The sequence below is a fragment of the Oncorhynchus masou genome, unplaced genomic scaffold (genome assembly GCF_036934945.1).
Source record: "Oncorhynchus masou masou isolate Uvic2021 unplaced genomic scaffold, UVic_Omas_1.1 unplaced_scaffold_1353, whole genome shotgun sequence".
In the NCBI taxonomy this organism is placed as follows: domain Eukaryota; kingdom Metazoa; phylum Chordata; class Actinopteri; order Salmoniformes; family Salmonidae; genus Oncorhynchus; species Oncorhynchus masou.
Genome location: NW_027003422.1, coordinates 62,501 through 77,207, shown reverse-complemented (window position 1 = coordinate 77,207; position 14,707 = coordinate 62,501). Strand labels below are relative to the sequence as shown.

General features: G+C 47.3%; 1 pseudogene; it reads left to right on the top strand.

Annotated features, from left to right (window-relative positions):
- The first annotated feature begins 2,684 nt into the window (after positions 1-2,684).
- Positions 2,685-14,707, top strand: part of LOC135530488 (serine/threonine-protein kinase/endoribonuclease IRE1-like) — a 60,311-nt pseudogene continuing 48,288 nt past the window's right edge.

The following is a 14,707-nucleotide window of genomic DNA, read 5'->3' as shown; positions in this document are numbered from 1 at the left end:
GAAGCTCAGAATCATCTAGAATGTCATTGTATGCTGTAGCGTTAAGATTTCCCTTCACTGGAACTAAGGGGCCCGAACCATGAAAAACAGTCCCAGACCGTTATTCCTCCTCCACCAAGCTTTACAGTTGGCACAATGCACTCTGGCAGGTAGCGTTCTCCGCCAAACCCAGTTTCTTCCCTCAGACTGCCAGATGGTGAAGCGTGATTCATCGCTCCAGAGAACACGTTTCCCCTGCTCCAGAGAACACGTTTCCCCTGCTCCAGAGAACACGTTTCCCCTGCTCCAGAGAACACATTTCCCCTGCTCCAGAGAACACGTTTCCCCTGCTCCAGAGAACACGTTTCCCCTGCTCCAGAGAACACGTTTCCCCTGCTCCAGAGAACACGTTTCCCCTGCTCCAGAGAACACGTTTCCCCTGCTCCAGAGAACACGTTTCCCCTGCTCCAGAGAACGTGTTTCCCCTGCTCCAGAGAACACGTTTCCACTGCTCCAGAGAACACGTTTCCCCTGCTCCAGAGAACGCGTGTCCCCTGCTCCAGAGAACACGTTTCCACTGCTCCAGAGTCCAATGGCGGCGAGCTTCACATCACTCCAGCCGACGGTTGGCATGGTGATCCTATGCTTGTGTGTGTAACGGATGTGAAACGGCTAGCTTAGTTAGCGGTGCGCACTAAATAGCGTTTCAATTGGTGACGTCACTCGCTCTGAGACCTTGAAGTAGTGGTTCCCCTTGCTCTGCAAGGGCCGCGGCTTTTGTGGCGCGATGGGTAACGTTGCTTCGTGGGTGATTGTTGTTGATGTGTGCACACTCCACAAAAGCCGCGGCCCTCGCGGAGCAAGGGGAACCACTACTTCAAGGTCTCAGAGCAAGGGGAACCACTACTTCAAGGTCTCAGAGCAAGGGGAACCACTACTTCAAGGTCTCAGAGCAAGTGGAACCACTACTTCAAGGTCTCAGAGCAAGGGGAACCACTACTTCAAGGTCTCAGAGCAAGGGGAACCACTACTTCAAGGTCTCAGAGCAAGTGGAACCACTACTTCAAGGTCTCAGAGCAAGTGGAACCACTACTTCAAGGTCTCAGAGCAAGGGGAACCACTACTTCAAGGTCTCAGAGCAAGGGGAACCACTACTTCAAGGTCTCAGAGCAAGTGGAACCACTACTTCAAGGTCTCAGAGCAGAGGGGAACCACTACTTCAAGGTCTCAGAGCAAGGGAACCACTACTTCAAGGTGTCAGAGCAAGGGGAACTACTACTTCAAGGTCTCAGAGCAAGGGGAACTACTACTTCAAGGTGTCAGAGCAAGGGGAACCACTACTTCAAGGTCTCAGAGCAAGGGGAACTACTACTTCAAGGTCTCAGAGCAAGGGGAACTACTACTTCAAGGTGTCAGAGCAAGGGGAACCACTACTTCAAGGTCTCAGAGCAAGGGGAACCACTACTTCAAGGTCTCAGAGCAAGGGGAACCACTACTTCAAGGTCTCAGAGCAAGGGGAACCACTACTTCAAGGTCTCAGAGCAAGGGGAACCACTACTTCAAGGTCTCAGAGCAAGGGGAACCACTACTTCAAGGTCTCAGAGCAAGGGGAACCACTACTTCAAGGTCTCAGAGCAAGGGGAACCACTACTTCAAGGTCTCAGAGCAGAGGGGAACCACTACTTCAAGGTCTCAGAGCAAGGGGAACCACTACTTCAAGGTCTCAGAGCAAGGGGAACTACTACTTCAAGGTGTCAGAGCAAGTGACGTCACCGATTGAAACGCTGGTTCGCGCCCGGGAATGGGCGAAGGGACGGTCTAAAGTTATACTGTTACATGTGCGGCTGCTTGGCCATGGAAACCCATATCATGAAGCTTCCGACAAACAGTTCTTGTGCCGATGTTGCTTCCAAAGGAAGTTTGGAACTTGGCAGTGAGTGTTGCAACCGAGGACAGACGATTTTAACGCTTCAGCACTTGGTTGTTCTGTGACCATGTGTGGCCTACCACTTCGCTACTGAACCGTTGTTGCTCCTAGACGTTTCCACTTCACAATAACAGCACTTACAGTTGATCAGGGGCAGCTCTAGCAGGGCTCTTCAGTATGGGCCATTCTACTGTTTGTCTATGGAGACTGTGGGATAGCCTGGACGTGGGTATTATTGTATATGTAGTGCTGGTGGGATTCATTTTGAAATGTTTTTTTAAAAATGTATAATTATGTTCACCTTAGTACCCCTTGCACTATAAACTGAGAAAAGTCAGGGAAAATTACAAGAAGAAGAAGAAACAGAGCGACACAGGCTCAGAGAGAGAGAGTGGGGAAGAGAGAGGAAAAGAGAGAGAGAGAGGAAGAGAGAGAGGAAAGAGAGAGGAAGAGAGAGAGGAAGGGAGAGTGGGGAAGAGAGTGAGAGATAGGAAAAGAGAGAGAGGAAGAGAGAGAGAGAGAAAAAGAGAGAGGAAAAGAGAGAGAGGAAAAGAGAGGAAGAGAGAGAGCTTAATAAAGGCATAGTTGTCTCTTCTCTGTTCTGCCACCATCTCTATTCTATTTCACCTGAACGAGCCGCTTGTTGCAGTGATCACAAAGCCGCGAGCCACACTGCGGTTTCCACGTGTTCTAAAGTGGCGTCCAGCTCATTCTAAACCCCGCCCCCCGTTACAGTCCAACTCTCCTTTTACCATTGGACGGAACGGCCGTCAATCAAACAAGAGGGCGGGGCCAGCCCCACATGATTTGACAGCAGGTCGCATTGCGCGGTTTAGGCTGAGTTATATACTTTATGATGGGTATGTTGGTGAGGAAAACCGCCACACACACACTACCACTATCTTCTCTGTTATTTAACTATTTTGATCCGACTTTTTTGGACCATTCCGTAGGTCCTGACCGCCTACCGACGAGAACCAAGGACACCCTCTCTAACTGACGTCACAGGATCCGTTCCAACACGGAAACCGTAATGGTGGGGCTCGTCGTTTAGTCGTTACCTGCAGTCGGTATTGTTGTGATGGTCTCAGATCTCTCATCTACTTCTATCCACAACCTGTTACACACGTTAAAGAAAACACGTCAATCTGAAAGAAGACTAAGAAAAAATGTTCAACAAACGAAGCCCAGTCGCTGTGTGACCAAAATGGACGATCGCTGGAGAAAGTTGACAGATAATTCAACCTCTGTTCTTGTAAGTTTAACACGTTTCTTTCCGTTGATCGAGATTCCCGTTTGTAGATCTACAACCATGGGGACGTTAGCACGCGGTCTCCTGCTGCTGTTGCTGCTGTCTTGGAAAGGAACCGATTTACAGGTGAGTGTTTGTTGTTGTTTACTTGTTTATGGGGGAGGGGAGGGGAAAACCCTACTGAGGGTGTGTGGCTCGCTGGGTACGGTGCCACTGTCCGGTTGGTCTATTTCGGGAACACGTACACACAGAGAGCGATAGAGAGAGAGGGGACTATAATACACTTCAAGAATAGTATGCTGGAAATGAACAAACCCCCTCGCCTGTCTGTCTTGTCTTTCTCGTCCTGTCCTGTGTAGCTTACTTTTTAAAATGTAATCCGTTATAGTTACCTGTCTAACATTGTAGGCAATAACGTAGAGAGTATATCGCTCTCCAGCTTTTTACCATTTGGATGCCTCTATATGTTGTAGTTTAAAGGTATTGGACATTGAAACGCGTGTGAACATTCCTTGTTAAATGACCACATATCCCTTTAAGGCGCCATACAGAGTCCGGTTCTATGATGCCACCCCTTGTTGAGTAAATACAGGAGTGTCGCGGTTAAACACACAACATGTGGTAAGCGGTCTCTTTGCTGAGAAGGAGACGGGGGGTTATCTTGCTATTCAGGTTGTCCTGGTGTAACGGACATTTCGATTCCAGATGAACCAAAAAACAAGGAGAGCAGTTGTTGATAACAGTCAATCAAAGATCAATCCAGTTTAATACGATCATTTACGGCGACATTGCCAGAACAGAAGCAGGCCCGTTCAGACAGCATCTAATGTTCATCTCCAGAACAGAAGCAGGCCCGTTTTATATTATATTCAGTCTGTTCCAAATGAGTGTTCCAAATTCAGCAGTCTGTGAGTGTTCCAAATTCTGCAGTCTGTTCTAAACGAGTGTTCCAAATTCAGCAGTCTGTTCCAAATGAGTGTTCCAAATTCAGCAGTCTGTTCCAAATGAGTGTTCCAAATTCAGCAGTCTGTTCCAAATGAGTGTTCCAAATTCAGCAGTCTGTTCTAAACCAGTGTTCCAAATTCAGAAATCTGTTCTAAACGAGTGTTCCAAATGGAACATCGGAACTCGTGTTTATCCCAGACAGTGAAAACAGGAAGGTGCAGAGCCTTGTGTTTTAATTACTCTAAACTCACTGTGAACTGTCCTCAGCTGGTGTCCTGGTCAGAGAACAACACACAACTGTACCAAGGCTTTGACCGTCTTGGAATTTGAGGGAACTGGCCAGGCCAATGTACACGGTCCACGACATAACCAATGGGGAGAGGGGGATTGGCGCATTTCAGACTCAAAAGAAAGACATGGCATTTCTCTGCAACTTCACTATTACCTAAGTTATTAGTTACACTTTGGATTGGTCTATCAATACACCCAGTCACTACAAAGATACATACATCCTTCCTAACTCAGTGTATCAATACACCCAGTCACTACAAAGATACAGGCGTCCTACCTAACTCAGTTGTCGGAGAGGAAGGAAACCGCTCAGGGATTTTCACCATGAGGCCAATGGTGACTTTAAAACATTTACAGAGTTTAATGGCTGTGACAGGAGATAACTGAGGATGGATCAACAACAAGCCAGGAGATAACTGAGGATGGATCAACAACATAGTAGTTACTCCACTAAAGTAAAATAAGGCCCAACAACCAAAATATCTTGGTCATTTTTAAATGTGTATTTTCCCATATATAGACACAGCCCATGTGTTTTAATTAAATCAACTATATGTACTGAACTGATCTGATGCTTTAAGCACGCTGTTTGATTCAATTATTATAGATACACAAATGACTCAAGGGAGCCGGAGCCTCCCGGGTGGCGCAGTGGTTAAGGGCGCTGTACTGCAGCGCCAGCTGTGCCACCAGAGTACCTGGGTTCGCGCCCAGGCTCTGTCGTAACCAGCCGCGACCGGGAGGTCGGTGGGGCGACGCACAATTGGCCTAGCGTCGTCCGTGTTAGGGAGGGCTTGGTCGGTAGGGATGTCCTTGCACGGTGTACCCTCTGACACATTGGTGCGGCTGGCTTCCATGTTGGATGCGCGCTGTTTTAAGAAGCAGTACGGCTGGTTGGGTTGTGTATCGGAGGACGATGACTTCAACCTTTGTCTCTCCCGAGCCCGTACGGGAGTTGTAGCGATGAGACAAGATAGTAGCTACTACAACAATTGGAGAAAATATAAAAATAAAAAAAAAAAGTCAAGAGGGAGCCGGAGATCTTGTTAACCTGAAGTTAAAAACAACTGAACCCGACAGTTCTCCTCTCTCTCCTGCTGGCTGTCTCAGATTCCACCTGAAGTTAAAAACAACTGAACCCGACAGTTTCTCTCTCTCTCCTGCTGGCTGTCTCAGATTCCACCTGAAGTTAAAAACAACTGAACCCGACAGTTCTCCTCTCTCTCCTGCTGGCTGTCTCAGATTCCACCTGAAGTTAAAAACAACTGAACCCGACAGTTCTCTCTCTCTCCTGCTGGCTGTCTCAGATTCCACCTGAAGTTAAAAACAACTGAACCCGACAGTTCTCCTCTCTCTCCTGCTGGCTGTCTCAGATTCCACCTGAAGTTAAAAACAACTGAACCCGACAGTTCTCCTCTCTCTCCTGCTGGCTGTCTCAGATTCCACCTGAAGTTAAAAAGAACTTAACCTGACAGTTCTCCTCTCTCTCCTGCTGGCTGTCTCAGATTCCACCTGAAGTTAAAAAGAACTTAACCTGACAGTTCTCTCTCTCTCCTGCTGGCTGTCTCAGATTCCACCTGAAGTTAAAAACAACTGAACCCGACAGTTCTCCTCTCTCTCCTGCTGGCGGTCTCAGATTCCACCTGAAGTTAAAAACAACTGAACCCGACAGTTCTCCTCTCCCTCCTGCTGGCTGTCTCAGATTCCACCGGAAGTTAAAAACAACTGAACCCGACAGTTCTCCTCTCTCTCCTGCTGGCTGTCTCAGATTCCACCTGAAGTTAAAAACAACTGAACCCGACAGTTCTCCTCTCTCTCCTGCTGGCTGTCTCAGATTCCACCTGAAGTTAAAAACAACTGAACCCGACAGTTCTCCTCTCTCTCCTGCTGGCTGTCTCAGATTCCACCTGAAGTTAAAAACAACTGAACCCGACAGTTCTCCTCTCTCTCCTGCTGGCTGTCTCAGATTCCACCTGAAGTTAAAAACAACTGAACCCGACAGTTCTCCTCTCTCTCTCCTGCTGGCTGTCTCAGATTCTGCCATCACTCTCCTGAAGTTGCCGGTAAAAAGGCTACAACGAGGAGTCGGCAACCTTTCTCATGTGGCCCATTTATCTCACCGTTTCTACCGATCTGCCTGCCGGTTATGGTTTTCATATCCACATTTTCATATTGGATAGTTTAATTTAGTTTATAATAACGTCCTCGTATTTTAATATCATTGTCATGTGGTTAATGAAAATTCAATCCAAACCTAAAAATGAAAATGAAACAAGCCTAAAAAGTAACTTTGATATAATTATTATAATTATTTATTTGAATTATGTAAAAAAAAACAAATAAAAACATTGCAGCCTGCAGTTTGAACATCCTGATTTAAAATAAATAAATAAAATAAAAATCCTATAAATCACATTGGTTACACATGGCCTGTCTGCAACGAACTTGAAACATTGTATTAACTTTTTTCTGGCTTGAAACTCCTGCTAACAAACACGCTGCATTGTATAAAATATTCTGGGAACCTCAGTTTCCTGCACCAGTGAGCTCAGGACAGCTGTAGGCTATTTGTTCAAGGGGATAATCAGTAATCAGGAAGGCCTATTTTGACGTTTCCACTGGATCAGAGCATGACATTGTTCCCTTTCACGCTGAGTGGTAGTCGAAAGGGAGAGAGAGCTGGAAAGATTTTCCAGGTACACTGAGGAACTATCTCAATGGATGTAAAAACAAGACTTCATGCAATAGTATCCGTAAAACACCAGTCTCAACGTCAACAGTGAAGAGGCTAGACAGTCTAATGTACTTGTCCTCTTGCTCAGTTGTGCACCGGGGCCTCCCACTCTTTCTATTCTGGTTAGAGCCAGTTTGTGCTGAGAGGACCAGGCCAGCTATCTATCTAATCCATCCATCCATCCATCCATCCATCCATCCATCCATCCATCCATCCATCCATCCATCACTGTTCAGACATGAGGACCAGACCAGCTACCTACCTATCTATAATACTGTATGTGTCTGTTATAACACTGTTCAGACATAGTCTCTCTCTCTCTCTACTCCCCAGGTGAAGTCAGTCTCTACTCTCTCTCTCTCTCTACTCCCCAGGTGAAGTCAGTCTCTACTCTCTCTCTCTCTCTCACTCCCCAGGTGAAGTCAGTCTCTACTCTCTCTCTCTCTCTACTCCCCAGGTGAAGTCAGTCTCTACTCTCTCTCTCTCTACTCCCCAGGTGAAGTCAGTCTCTACTCTCTCTCTCTCTACCCCCCAGGTGAAGTCAGTCTCTACTCTCTCTCTCTCTACTTCCCAGGTGAAGTCAGTCTCTTTCTCTCTCTCTCTCTACTCCCCAGGTGAAGTCAGTCTCTACTCTCTCTCTCTACTCCCCAGGTGAAGTCAGTCTCTACTCTCTCTCTCTACTCCCCAGGTGAAGTCAGTCTCTACTCTCTCTCTCTCTCTACTTCCCAGGTGAAGTCAGTCTCTTCTCTCTCTCTCTACTCCCCAGGTGAAGTCAGTCTCTACTCTCTCTCTCTACTCCCCAGGTGAAGTCAGTCTCTACTCTCTCTCTCTCTCTCTACTCCCCAGGTGAAGTCAGTCTCTACTCTCTCTCTCTCTACTCCCCAGGTGAAGTCAGTCTCTACTCTCTCTCTCTCTCTACTCCCCAGGTGAAGTCAGTCTCTACTCTCTCTCTCTACCCCCAGGTGAAGTCAGTCTCTACTCTCTCTCTCTACTCCCCAGGTGAAGTCAGTCTCTACTCTCTCTCTACTCCCCAGGTGAAGTCAGTCTCTACTCTCTCTCTCTACTCCCCAGGTGAAGTCAGTCTCTACTCTCTCTCTCTCTCTCTCTACTCCCCAGGTGAAGTCAGTCTCTACTCTCTCTCTCTCTCTCTCTACTCCCCAGGTGAAGTCAGTCTCTATCTCTCTCTCTCTACTCCCCAGGTGAAGTCAGTCTCTCTCTCTCTCTCTCTCTCTCTCTCTCTCTACTCCCCAGGTGAAGTCAGTCTCTACTCTCTCTCTCTCTCTCTACTCCCCAGGTGAAGTCAGTCTCTACTCTCTCTCTCTCTACTCCCCAGGTGAAGTCAGTCTCTACTCTCTCTCTCTCTACTCCCCAGGTGAAGTCAGTCTCTACTCTCTCTCTCTCTCTACTCCCCAGGTGAAGTCAGTCTCTACTCTCTCTCTCTCTACTCCCCAGGTGAAGTCAGTCTCTACTCTCTCTCTCTCTACTCCCCAGGTGAAGTCAGTCTCTACTCTCTCTCTCTCTCTCTCTCTCTCTCTCTCTCTCTCTCTACTCCCCAGGTGAAGTCAGTCTCTACTCTCTCTCTCTCTCTCTCTACTCCCCAGGTGAAGTCAGTCTCTCTCTCTCTCTCTACTCCCCAGGTGAAGTCAGTCTCTACTCTCTCTCTCTCTACTCCCCAGGTGAAGTCAGTCTCTACTCTCTCTCTCTCTACTTCCCAGGTGAAGTCAGTCTCTACTCTCTCTCTCTCTACTCCCCAGGTGAAGTCAGTCTCTACTCTCTCTCTCTCTACTTCCCAGGTGAAGTCAGTCTCTACTCTCTCTCTCTCTACTCCCCAGGTGAAGTCAGTCTCTACTCTCTCTCTCTCTCTCTCTCTACTCCCCAGGTGAAGTCAGTCTCTACTCTCTCTCTCTCTACTCCCCAGGTGAAGTCAGTCTCTACTCTCTCTCTACTCCCCAGGTGAAGTCAGTCTCTACTCTCTCTCTCTCTCTCTACTTCCCAGGTGAAGTCAGTCTCTCTCTCTCTCTACTCCCCAGGTGAAGTCAGTCTCTACTCTCTCTCTCTCTACTCCCCAGGTGAAGTCAGTCTCTACTCTCTCTCTCTACTCCCCAGGTGAAGTCAGTCTCTACTCTCTCTCTCTCTACTTCCCAGGTGAAGTCAGTCTCTTCTCTCTCTCTCTCTACTTCCCAGGTGAAGTCAGTCTCTACTCTCTCTCTCTCTACTCCCCAGGTGAAGTCAGTCTCTACTCTCTCTCTCTACCCCCCAGGTGAAGTCAGTCTCTACTCTCTCTCTCTACTCCCCAGGTGAAGTCAGTCTCTCTCTCTCTCTCTACTCCCCAGGTGAAGTCAGTCTCTACTCTCTCTCTCTCTCTACCCCCAGGTGAAGTCAGTCTCTCTCTCTCTCTCTCTCTCTACTCCCCAGGTGAAGTCAGTCTCTACTCTCTCTCTCTACTCCCCAGGTGAAGTCAGTCTCTACTCTCTCTCTCTACTCCCCAGGTGAAGTCAGTCTCTACTCTCTCTCTCTACTCCCCAGGTGAAGTCAGTCTCTACTCTCTCTCTCTACTCCCCAGGTGAAGTCAGTCTCTACTCTCTCTCTCTACTCCCCAGGTGAAGTCAGTCTCTACTCTCTCTCTCTCTACTCCCCAGGTGAAGTCAGTCTCTACTCTCTCTCTCTCTACTCCCCAGGTGAAGTCAGTCTCTACTCTCTCTCTCTACTCCCCAGGTGAAGTCAGTCTCTACTCTCTCTCTCTCTACTCCCCAGGTGAAGTCAGTCTCTACTCTCTCTCTCTCTCTCTCTCTCTCTACTCCCCAGGTGAAGTCAGTCTCTACTCTCTCTCTCTACTCCCCAGGTGAAGTCAGTCTCTACTCTCTCTCTCTACTTCCCAGGTGAAGTCAGTCTCTACTCTCTCTCTACTTCCCAGGTGAAGTCAGTCTCTACTCTCTCTCTCTACTCCCCAGGTGAAGTCAGTCTCTACTCTCTCTCTCTACTTCCCAGGTGAAGTCAGTCTCTACTCTCTCTCTCTCTACTCCCCAGGTGAAGTCAGTCTCTACTCTCTCTCTCTACTTCCCAGGTGAAGTCAGTCTCTACTCTCTCTCTCTACTTCCCAGGTGAAGTCAGTCTCTACTCTCTCTCTCTCTACTCCCCAGGTGAAGTCAGTCTCTCTCTCTCTCTCTCTCTCTCTCTCTCTCTACTCCCCAGGTGAAGTCAGTCTCTACTCTCTCTCTCTACTCCCCAGGTGAAGTGAGTCTCTACTCTCTCTCTCTCTCTACCCCCAGGTGAAGTCAGTCTCTACTCTCTCTCTCTCTACTTCCCAGGTGAAGTCAGTCTCTACTCTCTCTCTCTCTACTCCCCAGGTGAAGTCAGTCTCTCTCTCTCTCTCTCTCTACTTCCCAGGTGAAGTCAGTCTCTACTCTCTCTCTCTCTACTCCCCAGGTGAAGTCAGTCTCTCTCCTCTCTCTCTACTCCTCAGGTGAAGTCAGTCTCTACTCTCTCTCTACTCCCCAGGTGAAGTCAGTCTCTACTCTCTCTCTACCCCCAGGTGAAGTCAGTCTCTACTCTCTCTCTCTCTACTCCCCAGGTGAAGTCAGTCTCTCTCTCTCTCTCTCTCTCTCTACTCCCCAGGTGAAGTCAGTCTCTACTCTCTCTCTCTCTACTCCCCAGGTGAAGTCAGTCTCTACACCATCTCTCTCTCTCTCTCTCTCTCTCTCTACTCCCCAGGTGAAGTCAGTCTCTACTCTCTCTCTCTCCTCTCTCTCTACTCCCCAGGTGAAGTCAGTCTCTACTCTCTCTCTCTACTCCCCAGGTGAAGTCAGTCTCTACACCATCTCTCTCTCCTCTCTCTCTACTCCCCAGGTGAAGTCAGTCTCTACTCTCTCTCTCTCTACTCCCCAGGTGAAGTCAGTCTCTACTCTCTCTCTCTACTCCCCAGGTGAAGTCAGTCTCTACTCTCTCTCTCTACTCCCCAGGTGAAGTCAGTCTCTACTCTCTCTCTCTCTGCCCCCCAGGTGAAGTCAGTCTCTACTCTCTCTCTCTCTCTCTACCCCCAGGTGAAGTCAGTCTCTACTCTCTCTCTCTACTCCCCAGGTGAAGTCAGTCTCTCTCTCTCTCTACCCCCCAGGTGAAGTCAGTCTCTACTCTCTCTCTCTCTCTCTCTCTACCCCCCAGGTGAAGTCAGTCTCTACTCTCTCTCTACTCCCCAGGTGAAGTCAGTCTCTACTCTCTCTCTCTACTCCCCAGGTGAAGTCAGTCTCTACTCTCTCTCTCTACACCCCAGGTGAAGTCAGTCTCTACTCTCTCTCTCTCTACTCCCCAGGTGAAGTCAGTCTCTACTCTCTCTCTCTCTACTCCCCAGGTGAAGTCAGTCTCTACTCTCTCTCTCTCTCTCTCTCTCTACCCCCCAGGTGAAGTCAGTCTCTACTCTCTCTCTACTCCCCAGGTGAAGTCAGTCTCTACTCTCTCTCTCTACTCCCCAGGTGAAGTCAGTCTCTACTCTCTCTCTCTACTCCCCAGGTGAAGTCAGTCTTTACTCTCTCTCTCTCTCTCTACTCCCCAGGTGAAGTCAGTCTCTACTACTCTCTCTCTCTCTCTCTACCCCCAGGTGAAGTCAGTCTCTACTCTCTCTCTACTCCCCAGGTGAAGTCAGTCTCTACTCTCTCTACTTCCCAGGTGAAGTCAGTCTCTACTCTCTCTCTACTCCCCAGGTGAAGTCAGTCTCTACTCTCTCTCTCTCTACTCCCCAGGTGAAGTCAGTCTTTACTCTCTCTCTCTCTCTCTACTCCCCAGGTGAAGTCAGTCTCTACTCTCTCTCTCTACTTCCCAGGTGAAGTCAGTCTCTACTCTCTCTCTCTACTCCCCAGGTGAAGTCAGTCTCTACTCTCTCTCTCTACTCCCCAGGTGAAGTCAGTCTTTACTCTCTCTCTCTCTCCCCCCAGGTGAAGTCAGTCTCTACTCTCTCTCTACTCCCCAGGTGAAGTCAGTCTCTACTCTCTCTCTCTACTCCCCAGGTGAAGTCAGTCTCTACTCTCTCTCTCTCTACTCCCCAGGTGAAGTCAGTCTCTACTCTCTCTCTCTACTCCCCAGGTGAAGTCAGTCTCTACTCTCTCTCTCTCTCTCTACCCCCCAGGTGAAGTCAGTCTCTCTCTCTCTCTACTCCCCAGGTGAAGTCAGTCTCTACTCTCTCTCTCTACTCCCCAGGTGTCTAGTCTCTCTACACTCTCTCTCTCTACTCCCCAGGTGAAGTCAGTCTCTACTCTCTCTCTCTCTACTCCCCAGGTGAAGTCAGTCTCTACTCTCTCTCTCTCTCTACTCCCCAGGTGAAGTCAGTCTCTACTCTCTCTCTCTCTCTCTACTCCCCAGGTGAAGTCAGTCTCTACTCTCTCTCTACTCCCCAGGTGAAGTCAGTCTCTACTCTCTCTCTCTCTACCCCCCAGGTGAAGTCAGTCTCTACTCTCTCTCTCTCTACTCCCCAGGTGAAGTCAGTCTCTACTCTCTCTCTCTCTCTCTACTCCCCAGGTGAAGTCAGTCTCTACTCTCTCTCTCTACTCCCCAGGTGAAGTCAGTCTCTACTCTCTCTCTCTACTCCCCAGGTGAAGTCAGTCTCTACTCTCTCTCTCTCTCTACTCCCCAGGTGAAGTCAGTCTCTACTCTCTCTCTCTCTCTACTCCCCAGGTGAAGTCAGTCTCTACTCTCTCTCTCTACTCCCCAGGTGAAGTCAGTCTCTACTCTCTCTCTCTCTACTCCCCAGGTGAAGTCAGTCTCTACTCTCTCTCTCTCTACTCCCCAGGTGAAGTCTGTCTCTACTCTCTCTCTCTCTACTCCCCAGGTGAAGTCAGTCTCTACTCTCTCTCTCTCTCTCTCTCTCTACTCCCCAGGTGAAGTCAGTCTCTACACCCTCTCTCTCTCTACTCCCCAGATGAAGTCAGTCTCTACTCTCTCTCTCTCTACTCCCCAGGTGAAGTCAGTCTCTACTCTCTCTCTCTCTCTCTCTCTACTCCCCAGGTGAAGTCAGTCTCTACTCTCTCTCTCTCTCTACACCCCAGGTGAAGTCAGTCTCTACTCTCTCTCTCTCTCTCTCTCTACTCCCCAGGTGAAGTCAGTCTCTACTCTCTCTCTCTCTCTACTCCCCAGGTGAAGTCAGTCTCTACTCTCTCTCTCTCTACTCCCCAGGTGAAGTCAGTCTCTACTCTCTCTCTCTCTCTCTACTCCCCAGGTGAAGTCAGTCTCTACTCTCTCTCTCTCTACTCCCCAGGTGAAGTCAGTCTCTACTCTCTCTCTCTCTACTCCCCAGGTGAAGTCAGTCTCTACTCTCTCTCTCTCTACTCCCCAGGTGAAGTCAGTCTCTACTCTCTCTCTCTCTCTCTCTCTCTCTACTCCCCAGGTGAAGTCAGTCTCTACACCCTCTCTCTCTCTACTCCCCAGATGAAGTCAGTCTCTACTCTCTCTCTCTCTACTCCCCAGGTGAAGTCAGTCTCTACTCTCTCTCTCTCTCTCTCTCTACTCCCCAGGTGAAGTCAGTCTCTACTCTCTCTCTCTCTCTCTACACCCCAGGTGAAGTCAGTCTCTACTCTCTCTCTCTCTCTCTCTCTACTCCCCAGGTGAAGTCAGTCTCTACTCTCTCTACCCCCAGGTGAAGTCAGTGAGTGTAACTCTACCAGAGTCTCTATTGTTTGTGTCTACTCTGGATGGGAGTCTACATGCTGTTTCCAAGCAGTCTGGAGACATCAAATGGACCCTCAAAGAAGGTCAGCACCCGCTCTCACGCCCTCATACAGTATAGTGTAATAATATATACCTACAGTATAATAATATATAGTGTAATAATATATACCTACATTATAGTTTAATAATATATAGTATCATAATATATATATATATATATATATTTTATTTTACGAGGCAAGTCAGTTAAGAACAAATTCTTATTTTCAATGATGGCCTAGGAACAGTGGTTTAACTGCCTGTTCAGGGGCAGAACGACAGATTTGTACCTTGTCAGCTCGGGATTCGAACTTGCAACCTTTCGGTTTCTAGTCCAACATTCTAACCACTAGGCTACTCTGCAGTATAATATGTGGTGTAATAATATATACCTACAGTATAGTATAATAATATATAAAGTGTAATAATATATACAGTATAATAATGTATACCTACAGTATAGTATAATAATATGTATAGTATAATAATATATAGTATAATATACTCATTTATACCTACAGTATAGTATAATAATATGTATAGTATAATAATATATAGTATAATATACTCATTTATACCTACAGTATAGTATAATAATATACAGTATAATATATACCTGCAGATTAGTTTAATAATATATATTATAAGAATATACACCTACAGTATAGTATAATAATAAATAGTATAACAATATATTGTATAATATACCTACAGTATAGTATAACAATATATAGTATAATAATATATACCTACAGTATAGTATAATAATAATATATAAAGTGTAAAAACATATACAGTATAATAATGTATACCAACAGTATAGTATAATAATATATAGTATAATAATATATAGTATAATATACTAATTTATACCTACAGTATAGTATAA